General features: G+C 44.7%; 1 protein-coding gene and 1 long non-coding RNA gene across 2 annotated transcripts in view; one reads left to right on the forward strand and one right to left on the reverse strand.

Annotated features, from left to right (window-relative positions):
• GRIN2B (glutamate ionotropic receptor NMDA type subunit 2B) overlaps window positions 1–22,582 on the reverse strand; it is a 170,596-nt gene that overhangs the window by 131,040 nt on the left and 16,974 nt on the right. The window lies entirely within an intron of this gene.
• LOC128807220 (uncharacterized) lies at window positions 8,319–11,672 on the forward strand. Its single transcript, XR_008437086.1, has 3 exons — window positions 8,319–8,461; window positions 10,085–10,155; window positions 11,474–11,672. It is a non-coding gene; the product is annotated as an uncharacterized LOC128807220 (long non-coding RNA).

A 22,582-nucleotide genomic window follows, 5' to 3' on the forward strand; every position in this document is an offset into this window, starting at 1 on the left:
ACATTAATATATATCTATATATTCAATATGCCCTTGACAAAACTTGAAAGCAGCAGTATAATAAATAAGACACTTTTTGTACTTGAATTCAAATTTTTCTATCTATATTAGGCTTTGAACTTTTTTAAACAAAACCTGAGGCTGAGACTGAACTGCTGTATATTTTTCAAGATCACACACGCACATGAGACACTGAGATTTCTGTCGAGGATCGACACAGCAGAGAAAGGGAATGATAGAGCAGCAAAAGACTTTGCCTCTGCTGGTCTTAATAATAAGAGTAACAAAAGCATCTAAGAGAATAAAAGCCAGAGTGAGATGTGTTAGGTATAGAAATAGCTCTTTGACTGACTCAAAGGCAAAGCTGGTGCGTCTTGTTTTCCTGCATCTCCTTGTCTGTCCTCTTTCTTAACCACACACTCTGGCACAATGGGGAGTGGGAAGTAGATGGAAGCATCGGCAGGGGCTACAGCAAGCAGGGGAGAAACAAGATATTCAGTCTGAATAGCCCAAATAGTCTGAATAGGCCTGGCCAGGGCCTGTGACAAAAGATAAACAAATGACCATATGAGGGGAGAAAACAAAAAAGTCATGTCCAGGCTGCAAGGGAGGAACCACAGGCTGTGGTGTTTTGTCTTTCCTTCCACTCCAAGTCATTTTCTGTCTTCCTGCACTCCTGGTTTCTCACTGCACACAGGTGTGTGTGTACACAGATATACACATGTCCATGTATACAAAGGCAATTACTTGCAGGATGTCTCAAAACAGGTGAAGTGTCTCATCTCCAGTATGCCAGCGACACTCCAATGCAGGCTGGCAGCACCTGAATTAGCACCTGACAATGATCCCTATGAAATCAGATGATGGTGCAGCCCAGACTTACTGAAGAGCAGTGTCTGCATCACCACACATGCATTCAGAGCTAATTAAACCTCTGGTTCGTGTTCTCAGGGAGAAGCCAGGGTTTACACAGGCTGCTTCACTACACAGCCCTGGCCACAGCCCAGAGGAAAACAGATGCCTTCAAACCATGGGTGAAAACACTCAAGGTACAGTTTTAACAGACTTTATTCTTTCTGACAAAATACAGTCCTTCAGGACTCATCTTCCATGGAGACAAGTAGTCATGTAAATAATATATATCAAGAAGATTTGGGTTAAAAAAAACCAAAAAGGAAACAAAATCAAAACTGTCTTTTCTTTAGGTAGGTCATAAGAACGAATATTTGTGGGAAGGGTTTAGCCACAGGAAGGTTTATTTCATGTTTATTGCAACTAAACAATTCTGAAAGCTGATACAAAGACATCACTCTGGTCATCTAGCTTAAGATTTCTTTTTTTTTTTTTTTTTTTTTGCTAGTGGGAAGTGTTTTTTCTCTTTTTCACATAAAACTGAATATCTCCTTCTGAGAAGCACTGAGATGAAAAAATTTTCCTTCAGGAGTGGTGGCTAGTGCAAGGAGCTCAACCTTTTCATTATCTCAGTGCCTTCAGGATGTGTGTATTCCTACACTAGGCATTTGTCTGCACTGCGCAGGAGCCTGCAGCAGTAGCTGTGCACCCTTTATCTCAGAGGACATTCTCCTCTTCTGTGTGCTAAGAGTAGAAGGAGCAGAGTTGAAGAACGATGTACATTTATTATCTTGGTGTTGGTGCTCTTCAAGGCATGCAGCCTTGCAGACTGGGCAAGCTCAGTGAATGAAGCACACTACATGGAAAACATCAACCCAGCGTTCTACAGCTCATTTGGTGTCCAACTGCTCTTGTTATGTCACCCAGCAGTTTCTAAGGGCTGACAGTAGATCTCTGTGCTTTTGCTCCTCAGGCTAATCCCACTAACTTCATAGTGTTATCATACTCTCTAAATGGAGGTGAAAATATGGTCAGGCTCCCTGTGCATTCTTCATTAGGCTATGGACAAACTTCTCTATTCATCAGTGGAAAAATATGGCCTTTCCTCAATGGCCTTCGTACTGAATCTCTCTTTATACTGTAACTCTAGAACACCCAAGGAAGAAAAAGTAAGCAATATTTCTACATATTTTTATGCTTTCCATTCCTATATAAAGTGCTGAGGATGCTAAATCAAGGGTTGTGTGTTCCCTTTCAGCTGTCTTCGGGGGCAGGGGGCCGGGGGTGGTTGCACAGCCCATTGGTAATTTGTGTGTTTCATTGCTATGCATCAATTGTTGAGTCCCCAGAAGATTTTCATTTAAATCCATAAGCACCAGCATGTCTGTTTCAATAGAAATTAATCATACAAGCCCTCCCAGTCTTGGACTCAGTCCTTCTCAGGGCAGTTTGCTTCCTTACACAAGGTCAGTTGTGTATCTCGGACTTGGACAAAGAAAGTCCTCACTTCTCTGGGAAGTCTGACAGCAGCATTTTAACAGGGCACAGTGATGCTGTGCAAATTTACAGTCTAAACTTAACATGAACAGCATTTCAGACAGAAGTGTCAGGAGGACTTTAAGCAGGCTGATCATAATCCTTCCTGCTGGGATATGGACATATACCATTGATGGTGAATCTTGGTAGAGGATTTTTCAGGACTGCAAGTGGGCAACATCCTCCATCCTACAGCTTCCAGAAAACCACCTTCTCAGAGTTTATCAGTTATCTTACAGTCTTTGTGAACTCAAAAGGTAGATTATTACCTCTTGAGGTGTCAAGAGCTTTTGCTACAGCTTCTGGGTTTCCCTGAAATGCCCTCTTCTAGGTGTGGATTGAGCTAGGTATTACAATTGAAAAGATTTTCATTTAGCAAATTTTTCTTCGCACTCCTCACAGTGCAGAGGGAATACATTAAGTGAGATCTCTTTGCTCACCCATTTTTGCATAAGCTTGTTCTAAGTGCACTATGCAATTGCTTTAATTCCCCAGCAACAGCCTCCTCACATTTTCAGACCTTTCAAAACCGTGTCTATATTGTATAATGCCACATCCCTACCTCAGAAATGCAAGAGCTAACCTGAACAACCTAGAAAGACCATAAGGCACAGCAACACCTTGCAGAAGTATTACCTTGGGTCCTTGAAGCCGCAGAGTGGTTTCAGTATAGTCCCTGAGCTAAATTTGTTATGATACAATTGTACCATTCTTCAAGGTAGCCTGTTGGGTGCTATCTAAAGGTCCACACGTGATACCATGTAGCAATGACCTTCTCAAGACTCACTCCCTTCCTGCAGTGTCCAGGCACCCCAATATCTCAGAGTGCTTCCCACCACAGCTGCTACGGCAGACTTACCCCTGCTGCCTGCTCCTCAGGCTCCCTCTGCCCCCAGCACCTCATCAGAGGTGTTTTCCACTCCCAGGACTCAGGGAATAACTTTAACCTCTCTCCTTGGACCCTTCTCCTGCACCCTCCACACCAGCTCCCCTCCCACGCGCTTGGCACAGGACAGTCACAACCACGCTGGGACTGGGGCAGCAGGAGGTGAGGCCAAAAGGCCAGCAGACGGTGGCTTCACGTCCACACGCATCCCGATTAAGGATCCAGCTTTGTTTCCATGGCAACGTGCAGAGCCACGGCAGCACGGTCCCTTCCCGCAGCGGCCGTGCTCCATGCTCGACACCGCTAAATCCTCCCGCCGCTGCCCGCCACGGCCAGGGCTGCCAGCAGTGACCTTTTGTGCACCTTCCAAAGCCCGACAGATTAGGGCTCACAGATTTCCCACCCACGATGTGCCAGCCAGAAAGAGGCAAATAAAGATGTGCCAACTAATAGCGGTGACAGAAATAACACCTCCCATCGCAGCTGAGCTGTAAACCCCTTAGAACAGCATTACAGGGAAATGCGTTTTCTTTCCTAGAAGCCGGCAAGCATAAGCAATGGAATGCAGTTCAGGGAATTAAAACAAGGTATTGTTTTTCTACGTGCAGGTAGCACACAGCCAAACAGCCCACGCTCCCCTTGATTTATGCCAAATGCTACTCACAAAGCACACCCAACTCCATCTTTCAGAACAGGTAGTCCCACAGAGCACACCTTCCCATGGGACAGCACTAACACTCTTTCCAAACAAGGATATCACCAGGCTTCTCTGCTTAGCCCCCACAGCAGGAAGGGAAAACACCAGAGAACAGTTGGGACACTGGGCCTGGGAGCTTGCACCCTCCTCTGCACCTCTCCAGGGAGAGGCATGTTAGACACGGCCAGATGTTTCTTCAGACCTTCTTCAGGCAGAAAATCTACTTGCCAGTTTAGAACTGAATCACAAGCAGGGCTGCTCAAGATTTCTCTGCCGTTTCTACTACATCTAAAGGGTTGTCTGATGAGAAATGGTTGGGAAAATTAATCCAAATTAAGTTGTGAGGTTAGTATGAATTCATTAAATCACATTAGCCTTGAATGGACACAGTTCTTCCAAATTAAAGCAACCCTTAGAAGAAAATTGAACTAAACTGAATTATGGTCCTCTTAAATCCAAAGAGCAGAGTGCCTACATGGGGTTTGATATAATTAAGAGACAGCAGTCTGGGAAGGATGTCCCAGCCCCAGTTTCCCAGAGAGTCTTTCCATATTACTCTTTCCAGGAACCAATAATGCCCTCACTGGAGGGAAGTTAGGTTTCTCACTTTCCCATGTGATTTGAAAGTTGCTGTAGTGATGACTTTCTGCTGAAGCCCTTTCCTAGCCAGTCAATACCTTCACCAGTAGCTCTTTACCTTGAAGAGCACTATTGCTGCCAGGGTATTTTCACCCCACTTTTGTTTTAGTGGAGGGCAGCCTTTTCTGTTTCCTCAGACTGCATTTTGCCAGGTTAGGCAAGCTACACTGTCTTACTCTCCTCTTGTAAAATGTGTTCTTCCCTCTCTCTACCAACCAGATACTTTTCTGGCTCCACTTTCCTTTAATTGGAATAACTGGAATTATACACAGAGGAAATTACAGTAGAGACTTTTACAATGATACTGACACTTCCCTGCCTTGGCAGGGAACATCCTGCCTGGCACCTAGGAATATAATTGCCTTTTATGCTGATGTCTCATATTGAAGACTCAGTTATCACATCAGTAAATAATACTCCCACTTTTTCTCTTTTTCATTTGCTTATAACTGATAATCCTATTGTTTCTAGGATCAATTAGTAGGAGCAACAAAGAATCTTTCCATACAGCCTAGCAGACTGTGCAAAGTCATCCAGACCAGTTAGAAGAAATAGAAATATGTTAGTGTTGCACTCTCCAAACAATTTCTGCTGCTCAAGTCCCTAAGATCTAGTGTGGGTTCTACCAAAGCTAGGCTCCAAAACAGGCACTGGAGTCACATGTCTACCTGCATGGTCCCAGACTTCACAATGGCACACTTCAGCCTACTTCTACATCGTGGTCCTCAACAATGTCCAGTTCTTCCTGTTTGTTCCCTGTTTCACTCTGTGGTGATCACGCTACACTACTTACTCTCACGTGTGCACAAATGTCCTTATGAACACAATCTCTCACACTTCTACGCCATAAACCAGAGCCAAACATTTGGAAACTTTTGCAATTCTGTCATTTAGAAAGCCTCGGTTTAACCACACTACATCTTTCTGAGATGGAAAGAGGGAGCTAGGGAGACAGGTTGGAAACAGGCAATTAATGGAAGTGAGAAAATCAGGTCTCCCATTCAGACAAGCACTACCCATTGAAGGACACAAGCACATTTACAGCAAGTGTCACATTAATACATCCAGCTAAAAAAGAAACAGTCTTCATACAATAAATGTCCAATCTTTCCTTTTGCTACAGGAAATCATTGCACTGATCAGGAGAAAGAGGCAAAGAGGAAAATTATTAGGTTATGATTCAACATCCCATTATTGCCATTCAAGACGATATTTACCAAGGACTAGGTTACTTTGCAGAAAAATACAACTTTTGTCCTGGTAATTTAGGCCCTTTAAAAATATTAATTCACTTTTTTAATGCAAAATTACTTAAGCCTAGCTTGTCTGTGTTTGTTTGCTGTCAGTGCTCCTATATAGGAGTTTTATCTGCATATTCATGTATGGAAATTTGCAAAAACTTGCAGAAGTGTACATCTACCATGTTCATATGCAAGTATTCAAGACAGAAGTGCTTGTGTGCTCATTCAACAAGGGAATAGAAACAATACCAAATAGATGTCTCTGACCAACCATAATTAAGTAAAGCAGCCTGTATCAATCCATAGAGTAAATATTTTCCAAGAAGTTCACTAAATAAATTCAAATAAATTTGAGGAAATTATGATCTGCACAATTGATATTCCATGAGCAGAAAAAGCAGCTAAATTCACTGAATAAATTATGTGTTGTGAATTAGTCCCCCAGCTCAGCAATTACTATGGCTGGATTACTAGAATTGATGGATAATTTAGCATCAATGATACTACTTTATTCTCTAGGTACTGCTCAACATCAATTAAAAGAAAGATTTTTGTTTCATTTTCTTTGTTTGGGGTTTTTTTTTTTTGGTGGGTTTAGGGGGTTGTTGTTTGGTTTGGTTAGGATTTGGTTTGGTTTATTTCTATATTTTACAAAGGAGAAAAATAAAGAAACAACCTTTCTGGTGTCAGTGTGTGTCAAAGTTCCCAGTGTGCACCAGCTCAGCAGACTGGAGGAAATACAACCCACATCCCTGAACAACCATCTAGATCCTCCTTCCAGCAACAGCAGAAGAACTCGTTAGGACATGATCCCTCACACACATCCCTTGTCCCTCTGTACGAGAAGATGGTTGCATTTGAGATGCAGGAAGAGAAGGGATCCTGTTAGCTTAAAGCAACAGGCAACAGTTCCTGTTTGAAAGTGTCTCACTACATTTAATGGACTACTGAGCACTAGATTTGCTCTTTTAGAACAGGTCCTTTGGGAAAATCCATTATTAATTGTGATCTCTTCTGTAGTGTCCCCGAACTGTGATGCTCAGCAAACACTGCTCCAGTCTGAGGGGTAAATTAGTTAATTCATCAACTAGAAATTATATTGAAATCAGTCTGTTGCCACGAAACAATCTGGAAAGTAAGCTGCAGGGTCTCCCGCTGAAACACCTCCTTCAGCACCACACACAGAACTGCCGCAGGAACAGCAAACACTGGTGCAGAAAGGCAAAGGGTTTAGGAAGTCTGAGCTGCCCACTGCCTCCTGGGGGACTTTCCTGGAGCAGGGGTGAGACACTGGCCCAAGCCAGGGCAAGTGGGAGGGCAGCTTCAGGGCAGCCTTCTCTTGTGATGTGCCTGGGATGGTAACTAAGAAAATCATTTTGTGCTGCAAAAATCATCAATTTGGCACCTTGCACCAGCCTCAGAACTATTCTGGTTAAAATGAACAAGGCAATTTCCTGATAACTTCACTAAGCCCTCCCAGTTCTGATGTAAAGCCACGGGTTAGTGCTCGTCCATTCCTCCCTTCCCCAGGTGCTGTGCTGCTGCCACGCGCGAGATTAACAAGGAGGTTATATTTAAACTTCCAAGAGGAGCTGCTGTGCGATTATGGGTCTATTTAAAATCCTCCGGGCAGCTGCAGTACAAAATAACAAGTCAGCGGGAGGGAGGGAGGGAGAGAGTGGAAGGAGAAGAGGGAAAGGAGGGGGGGTCAGGAAAACATCACGGATTGTCCCTGAAAAATTGATTGCCAGAAATGGCAGGGGGTGCAGCCACGTTAAAGTGCCCCCCGCGCGTAGTGAAAGGGAGAGGGGGACACGCGAGAGAGGTGGCAGCAGCAGAGGGGTGCGCTGACAGCGGCAGGGGGATTGGAGAGACTGGCATGGACAGCTGCCAGACCCGAAACCTCCCTGCCTCGGCCAAGGACGTCATTCCCTTAAACCCTCTCGGCTGGCTCTGGAGGGCTCTGTCACACGCCACTGGGTGCCCGTCCAGGCTTCCTCAGATCACAGGCGTTTGAATGAGTAAATAGCTATTATTAGACTTCTCCTGCTTGCCCACGCACACACCTCAGCCTTAGGCCAGCATAAAACTACCCCCAAGAAAAACACCACTTTTACCTACTCCAAAGGGCTTTACCCAGTCCTGAGTCCTGCTATGGCACTTGGAAATGTATTCCCCTGCCAAAATTGCAACTAAAGGAGTAGTGCTTCCTCATGACACCAGAGCAGGGACTCAGCTCTTTCTGCCTCACCAAAAATCACATTTTCTGGGATTTCTTCTGCAACCCTCTCACCAGCTGACTCCACTATCTTCTGTGATCAGGGAATGGGCAAAATGGGCTAAGGCCCCCAAGTGATCACATTCTCAGCTTGCAGTGATACCAGAGCTCAGTGACATCATGTCTGGTGAGGTTCCACAGGTGGACATGGGGCAAGTGAGATGGCAGCAGCAGTGGCCAGGCAGATGAGTGAGAGCCATGCACAGCTCTGTAAGAGGCTGTGCTGGTGGCACCAGCCCTGAGCTGAGGAAAGGGGCCCTCAGCGCTCCATATCACTGAAGGATGAAGAATAATTCACTCTTCATTGCAGGGGTGAGACCTTTGAGCCACAGGTGTGTTTCAGATAAGTTCCACGCCATCACACAGTTTCACATCTAATGATTTCCCTTTGGTGGTATCACAGCCTCCTGCCTGCCTTCTCTTAACCAGCTGAATTTCCATGTCCTTTCAAAGACTTGCTGCAATCCAGCCAAGATGACTGCATTTCATTGCTGACTAGAGCCTTCGTGATGCAGTCTATAAAACACTCTGGGAGCTTTCCAGAGGAAAGATGCTCAAGAAACATCACTCACAGCAGTCCACACACATTCACTGACACTGTCCTATGTGGCCCTTTCCTACACTTCTTTCTTCCCCATCCTCCCATCCCTACACAAGCATTTTCAATACTGGAGGTTGATGGTATCAGGCAGGGAAAGAGTGTGTCTCCAGAATGAGATTTGCCTCAATTTCCATCAGCAACACAGAAGAAGGGAAAAAAAAAAGTCCAAATTAAGCTGCTTGATTACTGAAATTAATCTTGTCACTTAGCATCCCTCTTCCACAGAATGGGGCCTTTGATTAGCCTCCTTGTTTCAGAATATTACAAGCAGACGTTTATTAAGCAGAAGGCAATTCCTCTGCAGGGGGAGAGGGGCAGCTGATTCCAAAGGGAAGGCTGCTCTCTGGATAAGAGATGCCCACAGCTTTGCCTGCATCCCTGGCAAGTGAGGAGATGCTGCTCTGACAACACAGCCAGGGCCCCCAAGGATTCTCCAAGATCCTCTCCCCAACATATGACTAAGGACCATCCTGTTATTACTGTCATAGGCTTGGTATTTATAAGGCTGACAGCTCTTGCAGCAAATTATCTCTTGTTATTACCATCATCCTGAGAGCCTTCAAAGGTTGTGAGGTGCTGTGTCCTCCTGTCTGGCTCCCTCAGCATGCTAAGGAAACACAGAAGGATTGGGGATTATTCCCCAAGGCAGCTAATGGAGCAGTGGACCTGCATGTGGGACCTTCAACACCCACACTTCCCTCTCTGCTTCCTCTCCACCTCCACGCAGCATCGCCAAACACGCAGCGGTGACTCTGCATGACCGTGCTGTCACAGGCAGCTTTGTGCTTCTCCACTCCATAGGGCACGTGCTCAGAAGCCAGTACCTCGCTGTAGGCATGGTCTGCTCTTGCTGACCTGACACAGTGTGCTGTACTGGCTGGGATGGCAGAAGGGAGAGTTCAGAGAGACCAGTGGGGTGACCCACAGATGCTCTTGCAGCTCCCTGGGAATTTAAGATTGACACACCTTAATACAGGCTCCCAGGAGGTGACATCCAGGAGCTCCAGAGTCCAAAAGTGGCACTGTTGGGTACAGAAGAGGGATGAGAAAGGGTAGAAGGTTGCCTTTCATGGCTCTTTCTGACTCTGCCTCCACCAACCAAAAGGTTTTTGGACATTGTTACTGGCATAGGGATATACTCAGCAGCATTCCAGGCAAATTACTGACAAATTTTAAGTAGCCTAAACTGATTGCTGGGTTCCAAGCTACAGTGATCAAAGTCAGCCAGCACTGAAAGGTTGTAAAATCAAAGATCAACCTTTATGCTATCTCCCTTTCTGTTTCTGTGCAAGGGATGTTATGGTATTGCAGACCTAACCATCCCAGTATTACCATTAAAATTGCTGTATTGCAGCCTCCATGTAATGAATCACAGTGCCAGTGCTCCATCCTGCAGGAGAAACACAGATCAGAGGGAACAAGAGGGTGAGGCCTGCATAAGCTTTATGTAATTTTTTTTACAGGCTGTTGATCTGAAGGGTGGCAAAATTTGGCTGTTACCTAATCACTCTCACCAGAGGGCCTCAAACTACTTTCCAAACATTAGCTAAACAACTTTCACAGTAGCCCAAATCCTGCAAGGACTTGCTTGCACTGACCAGTGAAGTCAACCTTGTCCAGCCTATGGGAAGGTATCATTACCTTCTCCGTTCTACAGATGGGGAAATTGAGGCATGGGGAACCAAAGTTATTCAGAGAAGGTCATGAAGATAAGCCAAGAGCAGAAGAGAGCTTTTCTTGGTTTAGCCCTCTGCATTCCCACTCTTTGCAATACACTCAGAATCACAGAATCAATTACGTTGGAAAAGACCTCTGAGATCACCAAGTTCAATCTATGAAACACCACCTCATCAACCAGCCCATGGTACTGAGTGCCACATCCAGTCTTTCCTTAAACACCTCCAGGGACAGTGACTCCACTACCTCCCTGGACAGCCCATTCCAATGCCCAATCACCCCTTTTGTTTAGGAATTCCTCCTAATGTCCAACCTAAACCTCCCCAGCACAACTTGAGACTATGTCCTCCCATCCTGTCACTGGATGCTTGGAGAAGAGGCCAACCCCCATGTGGCTGCAGGCTCCTTTCAGGCAGTTGTAGAGAGTGATAGGGTCCTCCCTGAGACTCTTTTTCTCTGGGCAAACAACCCCAGTTCCCTCAGCCATGCTGCATAGGACTTGCCCTCTCCCCCTTCACCAGCTTTGCCGTCCTTCTCTGTCAAAAGTCATTCCTGAACTGAGGGGCCAGAACTGGACACAGCACTCAAGGTGCAGCCTCAGCACTGCCGAGTACAGGGGAACAATCACTTCCCTTGTCCTGCTGGCCACACTAATCCTGATACAAGCCAGGATGCCACTGGCCTTCTTGGCCACCTGAGCACATGGTGGCTCATGTTCAACCTGCTGTTGACCAACACCCCCAGGTCCTTCTCTGCTGGGCTGCTTTCCAGCCATTCTGCCTCCAGACTGTAGCGTTGCCTGGGGCTTCCAAACTGCATTCAGCAGTCTACATATAACAACAGATCAAAGATTCTAGACTTGGTCAAATGTATGTGAACCTCCAAAACTATTCTGAGAGGCCCAGATGGAGGTGGGGGGGGGACAAGTGTGTAACAAGTTCTAATTTTCGCTGATTTGTGCTTGCTGGTCCTTTGCTCCCCCAGGGCAGCAGGTAGGGTGTACAGACTGAATGAGAAACCGTGCTCTAGTGAGGCATCTACAGGTTTGGTGGGGTTTTGTTTGCAGGTTTGCTGTTTCCTGGGTACCGGGGCTGTGTGAAACATTGAAATTCCACCCTGAGCAGCAGTGAGCAGCAGAACCTGTTTCCATAGCACTGCCATGGAAACAGCACTCTGCGAATCTGTGCCTTCAGGCCCCTCTGCGGCTGAAGCATCTCAGTGCTCCTCCCCAGCACCCACCTCCACACTAAAAGCCCCCAGACCTCCTTGTGTGTCTCTGGTGATTAAAGAGTGTGGTACACAAGAAAAGCAGAACCTTCTGTTCGGCCTCTTACTGAATCATAATGTGTAAAAGTATCCTTTGAAGATAAATACTAAAAGCATGCTTCTTTCCCCCTCTTCCATGCATAAAAGTAGAAAAAGCTACAGTTAAAATTCAAGTTGAATTGCATCAGTAAAATTTCACCTGGTAATATATTAAGGTGAAAACACAGTAATCTCGTGCAATGGCTCTTTTATCTTCCTTTGTCTGCCAGGAACACCAGCTTCCAAAAGTGAAGGATTTAACTGTTAGAATGTAGAACAGGCTCCCCTTAATCTTCTCTTCTGGTTTGGGGATTCTCTTTGCTTCCCATCCCATGGTTCATACTAAAAAATACTCATGGCAAGGGCTCCATAAAATGGAGGGATAAATGTATGCAAGACAGGTGTTATTTCCTCCCTGCATCCACTGAGTGCTTGAGGAAGAGCACACTACAACACGCATGCTGCTGGTATTTGAGCATCTCAGAGACATACAGCCTATGAGTGTTAGAAGCCATCTCCACTGGCTGGAAGACCACAGGTCCACCTAGAACCTTGATAAGTCAGTCCTTAACAGGCTTGGTAATCATGAGGAGTTTTAGTTGTAGTGCTTAGACCCCCTATCCCAGGAATGGGACAGGAAAACAGTCTACATTTCAGAGGGACACCACCAGAGAAGCAATGGAGAGTCAGGATCAAACTGACAGGCAGCAAAATGTTAAAACTTCTTCTTACTAACCTCCATCATGGGTCCTGAGGGAGGGATCATATCCAGAGCAAGAGAGAAATCCAGTCTCCCTGCTCTACCAACAACCTGGTCTCTGCCACAGCTATGGAAAAGGATACTGCATTATCAGGATAGACCAGAAAATTTTGTTCCAAGTGGGTTGGAAATCACCCACAACCAATGATACAGAGATGCTTCATATACTGTAAAGAATGGCAGTTGTCATCTGACATGCATGGAGCAAAGTAAGGCCCCAAATGGGGAAAGGATCAGTTTTAACTGGCCTAGGTCAGAGACCATCAAGGGCACAGACCCTCACCTCTTCCTTTCTCAAGCAAGTATCAGAGTAATAGGAATCAACAAACATCAACATAATACCAAATTTTGCATATTTATAACCTGTCCACTGCCTACTCAAACAAGTACATTGAGTTACCCTCTGAGGCAACCTCTGCTATCACGTGGACCAGCTCTTCTCCATGTGCAGAGCAGTGCAGAGTCTATCAGTCACATCGTGGCCAGGGTCACATCTCTCACCCGCTGTGGCTGTAACTCATCTGAAGCCTTGCTGAGCAAAATGACTGATTTGCTGCATTCCCATGCGGAACGTGAAGATTGCCTGTCTTCCATTATATGTGTCCACCTGACCTGGCAGTCTCCTACTACAGAGTATTTTCCTGTGTTGCCAAGCCCATCCCTAGCTCTTCTTCTTCAGCACGTGTGAATAAAATAATTTCATGAAGAAAGGAAGCTGCAAATGCTTTGAGATTTTTGGTTTGCCCTACTTGTCCTTTCATGTAACTAACCACAAATCCCAAGTCACTTTGACCCCAGTTTTTGACTCCAGTTTTCTGTTGAGCAAAAAGCCTGCAGGAGGCATCTCACCCTGTAGATGCCATGCTGTGATTTAGAAGAGCTTAATACAGATCAAACTATAACCCACATCCCTTTCACTCTGTTCTTTATTATTTTAATGAGGTTTTCAACCCATCTGTTAAATCATGGATGAAGAAAACTAGCAGTTACATGTCAAAATCCATGCAAACTACTTAAAATCCATGCCTACTAAGCTGGCCTATAGTCAGATGTTACTAAGTAAGTCAGGTGTACGGTGTCTGGAAAAACAAATTTCATATGCATGATCACCTACTTAGCTGGAGTGTCTTCTAATAAGGTTAACTTGAGGAAGTGAGAATAATAGCTTAGGACAAGTACATACTGAATTGTTTTATTTTTGTGTTGGTTGTTTTGCTGCTTTTTCCAGGCAGCAAGGGGACAGTTTTCCTTGTACCACTAACTCTTTCACTTGACGTGGCCTACATTTTACATTTTTGGTATGCATGTGAAAAGCTTTGACAGCCTCTTCAATACCACTGCTCTTCTGAGTTCAAGATAAAACCTCTCTGGCCCCTCTCAAGTCCTTTTAAATCCCTAAATTACCTTCACATAATCTTCAGTTTCTCATCTGGTATTCACTGGACATCTTGCACAGAAGTGCTCTCAAGACCTGAGCTGTTGGAACTAAACAAGGCACTGAAATTTCTTACAAAGTTGTGGTACTTTTTCCTTGTCTCTGGGGCAGTATTGGCAACACTGCGATCTACCTGCATTAACAAATCTTCACAGTATGTAATTTACACTTCATTGGTACTGGTTCCTCACAAAGATCTGATAATGGCTTTATGGAGTTTAAATGCAGCTGAAAATTTCCACTGCCTAAATGTTCATGCCCACTGTCTCAGAATTCTTCCCCTCACAGTAACAGGAACTGATCTATTTTTAAACATTTATTTACTCTTTAAGATCGTATGTGTCCAGCTTTACACGCTTCATCACCTGATGATTTCCAGAGGAATAAAATCTTTCTTTATTTACTCTCCACTTACAACCAAAAGGGAATTTTCTAGGGTTATGAATCATAGGCTGACTTGACTCCTACCACTCTACCCTACAGCTAGGCAGCTTTCCTCACCCCAGGAAAGTACCCTCAAATGGTTTCTTGGAGAGAAGGGTTAGCTGGTTTTGATCCTTACAGACCACTCCTCCTTAAGTTTGTTGGGCTTTTAGCCATATTTTCAATTCAGCCACTTCCCTTAAAAAGACCAACCATTCCCATACATCCTAAACTTCCCTGCTTTATCACTTCCATTATTTTTACTTTTTATACTAATGTAATTTTTTCTGACATCAGACTAGCATGCTCCTGTGCAAGTTCACTTCAAGTAGTACCCTTTGATGCCAACAACATAATCATCTTCTATTGCAGAACTGTTCTTTGCAGCTACAAAGAAATGCCCAGTTTTAATGATGATGAAGGCATCTTCATTACTATATTGGGACTGCCTTTGCAAAGAGAGCACAGCGCTGCAGTTCTCACAGCCTTTTCTCAGATGTCGGCACTGTCTTGGTTATTGCTGTTTGCTGCAACTTTAGCACTTCTCTGTGTCATTTCTGGTGGATGCTGACTTTGAAAAGGGAAGGTGGCCAAATACCTTTTTGCAGATTTTTTCTCTTGCAGCATATCAGGTTCCTTACCAAACCCAGGCTTTCACTGGACTCAGTGATTTCTCCCATCAGGAAATTCAGAATACTTTTCCAAGGGGTACCATAGAAAATCCTGTGCTCACGTTCCCTCTCTGGTCACACTCACTGAGTTTTGTTGCCTCCTAGCACCATCCAGTCTTCCATCAGGGACTGGTTTAACATCTCAGAATTGCCAGATATGGAGGTCTTTGTCCTTTCTACTTTCACAAGCCCTCTTGAGATTTTGTCTTCTTTTTTTACTCTGGTTGAAAATTTACACTATTACACTGTTTACACAGAATTTACACTAATTCCAGGATCACGGAATTTATGCACTCCCATTCCAAATGAAAGCTCATATGGACAAAAACCCCTGATAAAAGCCCATGCTTCCAGCTACCCACGCTTTTCATTTTGCTTGCAGGTTTAGGGTCAGTTACCGTGCACATACTCCCTTGCATCACTCACACTTCCAAAGAGACTCAGCTATGGCAAGGCTTTTGTCTGCTCTGTTCTTCTACTCAACATGTTTTCTTAGCTCATTTTACTCCTGGTGTTATGTATTTTCCAGTATTCACTCACAGTCAAGGAGCCACCTTCACCCAGCATCCATTCACAGGTTCCTTCACAGGAGTAAGGGAAGCATCCCTATAACCCAACAGCTGGGTCATGTCAAAGCATCCTGGAGAATGTGTCCTCTGTGCAAGGGCTTGCTCAGGCAGCTCGGAAATATCCCTGGATATTATCCATAGCAGTGTATTTTGGACTGGCATTGCTTTGCAGGATGACCAAGAAGATCTGCAAAGGTTACCCTGCTCACAAACTGCACATTAGTCCAATTATAAAGGTAAATTATAAGGTAAGCAGAAAGTAAATTATAAGCATCCTGAACAATCATCATACAGAGTCAGAGTCTGAGCAAGGCACCTCTCCTACCCACTGTGCTACCCACCAGGGCTTGGAGAGAACACAGATCTATATGGGGAAAGGTTCTGACTCTTTCATAGCTGTGGTTTAGATATACCAGGCCCTGAATAGCAGCATGCTGTAGAAAAGTCCAAAAGCTCCTTTTTTTGATCTAGAGCCTCCTGGAGATATATTTGCATACATAAGTGTGCAGACATGACATCTTGGACCTGCACAAGCTCCCACTTAACGCAACAGACCAGGATGTTACGCAAGAAGTCAGCACTGAGCACCGAGCACCACGCACTGCCCCTCTGCACAATAACATGTGCGTGGCCTCAGAATGGAAACCCCTTGCTTCTCAGCCTGTCCTGGCCCCCATCCCATCTGCCTTCCCCAGATTTCTGACAGCTTTGGCTCGATGTCCCTTCACTGCTCCTAGTAAACACAGCCCTTCCTCTCCTCAGTATTGCTGTTACAGACTGTGTCACCCTGCTCTTACAAGTCCCCACTGCCACAACTCCCTTCTCTGCCCCTACAAACCCCACAGCCCACCATTGCCTCTCAGAAGGGACATGTGTCCTCAGCAAGTGGGTGCAATGGAGATAGAGATGGCTCAGATGAGTCCCACACCACAGAGGGGACTCCCAGAGGAGAAAGAAGCACCAAAGGAATCATACATAAAAATTTCTTGTCTCCTTCCTCCATCTTCTATGATTTCTGTAGGGAGGTAGCTCTTCTCATTTGCCCCATCCCACCTATACCCTGCATCTAAATATGTCCTTAGGATGAGGAAGCATCTGTGCAGTGGGTGGTGACGCGGAGGTGCAGCCAATAAAGCTGCAGCCTAAAAGGACTGAAAGAGAGATTTGATAGCAATAGGACCTGTGTGCTTTGAGCTTTTGCTGAGAAGGAAAGCACCAGAGCAGCTTGAGGGACATTCCGCAAGTGGATTTTGTCTGAAGGGGTGTATTGGGTCTGAATGAGACAGAGCTCATTTCTGCCTTAGCAGCCCTCACAGTGCTGTGCTTTGCTTTGGAAGCTGGAAGGGTGCTGATTATTGTGCTGCATATCTTGAGCTGGTAAGAACACAGAATTGCTGTTCTGTTTGGAGTCAGAGAGCAGAAAGTTCTCCCACTAACATGTATTAAAAATCAAATATTTGAGAAAACTTACAGAAGATAAATACTTGAAAAACTCCAGTTTGGGAGATGGCATTTTTAGCTTGTCACCTACTCAGCTGGCAGGCGAGGGATCTGGAAGAGCTGCACAGGCTCTCTGCAGACCAACCAACCTGCCTCATTTCCATCCACAGTTGTGACAGGCCTGACACATTCACAGTGGACTTTTCATACCGTAGAATCAACAATTTCCAGCAGAAAATTGTTCCACTGGGAAACTTTCAGGTTTCATTTGGAAACATTTAGAAACATTTTGTATATACCAGTATGTTGGGCATATATTAATATGCTATTCACATTCTATAATCTCCAGATACTTCAAGTGCCTGTCTCTAAAGAAAAGGTAGAATATGCCTCTTAAAATGCCAGTCACAGTTAAAATGATGAATGATCAGCAGAAGGTTTTGCAAGAGAAGCTCATAGGTGGACTCTAATTTTCATTCTTGCTCTGACCATATGGCTGACTGCAAAGCAGCTTCTGCCATACTTGTGAAGAGCCTCACTGGATTCCATAAGGATCTGCTGACAAGCTGCAGACACAGGCATTATATCAGTACACAGAACCCAAGTGTGACATCCCTGTATGTTTTCTGTCACACAAAAAACTGTGGATATTGCACATGCATACTGGATTGCAGACTCAACTTCATCTCTTTTTGAAAGCTCTCCTCTACCCCATGAGCTCTCTCCTGTGGGATTCTGTGGCTGGAAAAATTAAAAATTTGTTTCCTTTAAATGCTATAATTCTGCTATTCCTAGAGGCAGCTACAATTCTTTCTCTGTGATCTGAAATTGCAGCAATAATTATATTTCCTACTTTGTTCACTGTAGTTGACTGTTTTGGCAGTCATCCTGTAGCAGTAATCCACACATAAAGAGTCATCTTGCATTTTTCAATCCAATTTAAAGGGAATTGTTTCTCAAGGAAAGCAAGAGGGTGAAAATGTTCCCCTCTGGCAAAAATTTCAAGCATTTTGGTATTACATTTGAGAATTTTACCTACCTGTCTTATCATTGTTGCATTTTACAAGCACTAATTTAAATTCTTTGCACTTCTAGGAAGGCCTGAGACTTTCTTCATGTGCTTTTTTGCTTAGTCCTCCCATACTTCTCCTAGACACTCAGAAAGAGAACTTAAGTTCCCTCTTTCCAGATGATGCTCAGAGCACCAAGTGCTCTTGTTTTGTTCTTATTTTGTTCTCGGGCTATTTGTTCACTCTAGAACAGGGGAAAGGATGTCATAGAAATTAAGGCAAGGGTGCATTAGGAGGCAAGGGAATAATTATTCATTCTTGCCATCAGCTCATTCATTTGGTTTGATTTACACCAGTTGCCCCAAAGTTTTCCTTCTAATTTTTCACTGAAATACCCAGAAGCCTTTAATAATGGCATTTACATGTATAATGTAGCATTATTAATGTTAAACAAAGCCTTTGAAGTCTTCTCCATTCTGCACACCCCATACCATTTCAGAACAAATTATTTTCACAGTAACCTCTGCCAGATACAAACACACACACATGCACCATTGCTATATTATTAATTTTGGATACTTTTTCCTTTTTCCCACACATTTAAATTCTAATGTTCCATAATCTATAAGAGCAGCACAGGAATGAAGGTGCTGTACCAGAAACAGTACGGTCAGGGCAGACAAAGCAAGGTGACTGGAGATTCAACCTTTAAATCCAACAGGATTTATCAGACAGGACAAGCACCTGAAATAATAGAATAACAGTACAAGAAAGAAAAGTTTCAGCATATCTTAGAAAAGCTAGAAGAAGAGAGTACTTCTCTTTAGGAAGCATCCTGCCTCCCATCCCAGCACATCTTATGTTTTCAGCCAGCTTACACCACCAAAACCTGCACATCATCAGAGGAAGCTTCATACACATCTGTTGAAATTACAGGAAATCTTAGGAGCTTTGTTCTTTTTTTTTTTTAAGTTGTTGTTTTAATGGGTTTTTCTATCTCCCAGGCATGCAATGATTGAGGCATCAGTTGTTTCTACAAGACCTCTGCTGCATTCATCCCTGTGACCCAGCTGCTGCTCTGCTCAGCAAGCCAAACTCACTCCAAGCCCTGTCCCACACTTTGTTCTCTGCTCCTGGGGTCTGTTTGAGCATCCCTGTGCAGCTGGGCAGGCGAGCTGATGGAGACCCCAGGGCACCCCTACAGCAGTTACTCCGCCTGCTGCAGCTTCCCAGGGATACGGTAACTGCTCCCGGGTGCTAAAAACCCACCTGCTCAGCACTGCAGCCCAAAATCTTGCTATGTAGAGGAATGCAGGAAAGGGGCAAAAACCTAAAAGATCAATGCCAATGTAAACTGAAATCAGAGTGGGGAAAAAGAGTCACAAAGAGCTTTTGTACCATACAGGCAATCCTAGAAATTTTCTGCATTTTACACTCATCATCTCTAGGGTATCTCAATGTCACTTCATGGCATCCCACTGAAATATTGACAGGGTTTGAAGGATCCCCCCACAACAAGGCTATCACCAGCAGTAGATCTGCTTAGCTGTAGCTGACCTCAAGGCCCTTGTTCCAACACTGTACTACCTTACTATTGAATTTTTTTTCCTGTTGTCCAAGGACTTACCATGGCCTTCCATGACACTGTCTGGCACTACCAAGTACAGATTAGCTCCATCGTCTTCGTAACTACCCTTCAATCAGGGATGAATACCTGCACCTCCTACCCACATCTCAGAGGGCAGAGCCAAAAACAGTCCCTCAGGACAGCACAGGGCATGTTGTGTCTGTGTCAGGGCCAGCTCAGTTAGACACTGCAAGTAATTCCCACAGCTTATAGATCTTCTAATTTCCAGTGGAGAATCTCTATAAAATACCTTTCCACAAAGAGATGCAGAAGAGGCAAAAAAAGGTATGAGGTTGGATGACAGAAGTGGAAAACTCCTGATATGCAACTAAATAAATTACTGTTCTCCCGAAGAAAAGTGACAGTAAGGACTTCTAATGCCAGGGGCTGGATAGAGAAGGTGAAGAGGGAATAACTGCTAGGCTGCTTTTTTTTTCCCATCAAAGAATGAGGAGATATCAAAATGGGAATACCAAGGAGCAAGTTTCCAACAAAGAATTTCTTCACCCTACGAGAAGTTAAGCTTCCTTTGTCTCTTGGATGCTAAAAACATACCTGGGCCCACAAATGCCAAGAATTTGTATGTTGGTAAGGGTATGGAGGAAAAACCCGTCAAGCACTACTAAACACAGAGACACGCTGACTCATGGGACGTTTGGAGAATATTCTGAGGAAGTATCTCTAATTGATCCTCTATCAATTGCTGTTGGATGCAAAATCCTGGACTAAATTACCTTTTGATATAAACAAGCTCACACACCATTACAAAAAGTTTCTAAAATAGCATTTAACAATACTGGACAACTTTTAAGTCTATCAGGACAGTGTAGCAAAGTTCCTACTACTATCAGTCAAACTAATATACAAGTTCATCCACATCTTGTTATTTAACCACTGCATCATTAAATAAAAAGAAGGCTTTTGGCTTCCTGGAGCAAAGGCAGGACATTACCACCGTCCCACCAGCAGCCAAACACGCAGAGCACCTGGGTTTGAGCCCAAGGACTTCAGCCATGGAACATCACTCTGCTTTGCTCTTCACTTCACAGCCAACTGCCCCCAGATTCAAAGCATCTTTTATGAAAAACAGCAGTGTTGTACCATGGCTAGGATAGAACATGCTCTGAGGCCAATCACTTTCTCAACCAAAATTTATACCTTCTTCTCCACTCCAAATACAATTATTTTTGTCCTCCCCTGATTTTCTACCCTCTGCTATATGTAAAACTCCCAAAACAATCCACAGAGTTAAAAACTGGTCTTGGGATAGTAGCCCATTTGGCCAGGGGAAGAAAGAGTAAGGAAATCTCATCACCTTTTCATTTCTGCCCTGATGGGTAGAAAAGGCTGGATTGTACTGTTCTGCCACATTATCACCTCACACTGTCAGGATGACACTCCTCTGGGACAGTGGATCTGTTCCCAGTTCCTCACAATACTCAGCCACTCGGACCTGCCCGATATGGGCACACCTCAATTTCTGCAAATTTCTGGTGCTGCCTGTGCCAACTCTTTTCCTACTCCCTTGGGTCAGATGCATAGCCCAGGGAAGACAGCTTGGCTGGGGGCATCCATGTGTCAGACTACTCCCAGCTGCCACAGGGGCCCTGGGAGTCTGTCAGCAGCCAGAATAAATTGAGGTGGGTCTGACTCATGCCAAATCCAAAGCCAGCAAGGGGAATATACAGGTGCAGAAGTGGTACAAAGCCAATTGCCTGCTTCAGCACACTGACACGTACCAGGTACAGCTCAGTGTATCCAGGGGACAAGATCCAGCACTCACAATTCCCCAGTGAGATAAATTACTCCTATGGTCCTCCAGCTGCAGCTGCCTGCCCCATGGAGGATGGGACCATGAGGAGCCAAGGCTGTCCAACAGATCTGTGCATGCAGATCTAGCACATTTACATTCACCCCAGGTTTATTACACTAGCTTTTCTAGTCCTAAGATATATTTTAAGCTAAGCAGCCTTCACCTCAGCACCCAGCTCCACACAGCCCTGGCAGCAGGCAGGCAGAGATGAGGCAATGGTGTACTAAGCAGGGAATGAGCACACCACGGTCACATGCTGCTATCCCCTCCTAACCTCACCACCTTTACACCTTCCTATCCCTCCTTGCCCTGATCCTGATTGTGCAGCAGGTTCATTGTGGAGCACAAAGTTGGTCCATGCCAAGCTGGAACAGGCTTCAGAGGAATTAATTTAGATGGGTAAAGTCTGATCCCTTTCACGGAGCATTGGAAAGAAGAGGCAGCGCTCAGCACTTTAGACATCAAGGGAGAGTAAGAGAGAAAGAGATGAGAGAAAGCCTTGCATAGAAAAGGCAGCAGGAAAAAATGTCCTAATTTGGAGAGACAAGGCTCATTGCCATGGCAACCCAGAATCACCCCAGAGTGGCCAAATACGACTTTATATGTGGTGTTAAACGATTCAACCATTAAGAGAAAATACTAAGGGGAAAAAAAATAATGGGACTGTGGAAGGGAAAGTATTTGGCAACAAAGAGCTTTCCTCTGGGGGTACTCTGGAAACAGAAGTGAACCTTTTGAGTCTTAAGTTGTATTTTTTCCCCCCATCCTTAGGTACAGACACATTTTTGTGCATATGCTTGTTTGGGGAGAATGAGTCACTCCTTACTGCCTGTACTGCCTTCCCTCCCCAGACTGTCGCTCATCAGCAGTGGGGCCAGATCCTGCCTACTGGGCAGCAGAGAGAGGAAAGGCAACTGCAACCCCTGTCCCTTTCTTAAAAGTCCCTTACCAAGACCTTCCAGGATAAGGCAGAAACCAGTAACGCATGGCAAATCACATGGGGACGCTGCAGGGTGGCAGAACATCTCACCAAAGAAGCAGCAACATAATACACGGTGGCAGTGATCACCAGGAGCTCCAGCCTCCAGTCCACAGCCTTGAGAAAGCACATTCGGGATGTTT

Source organism: Vidua macroura, chromosome 5 (assembly GCF_024509145.1).
Source record: "Vidua macroura isolate BioBank_ID:100142 chromosome 5, ASM2450914v1, whole genome shotgun sequence".
In the NCBI taxonomy this organism is placed as follows: domain Eukaryota; kingdom Metazoa; phylum Chordata; class Aves; order Passeriformes; family Viduidae; genus Vidua; species Vidua macroura.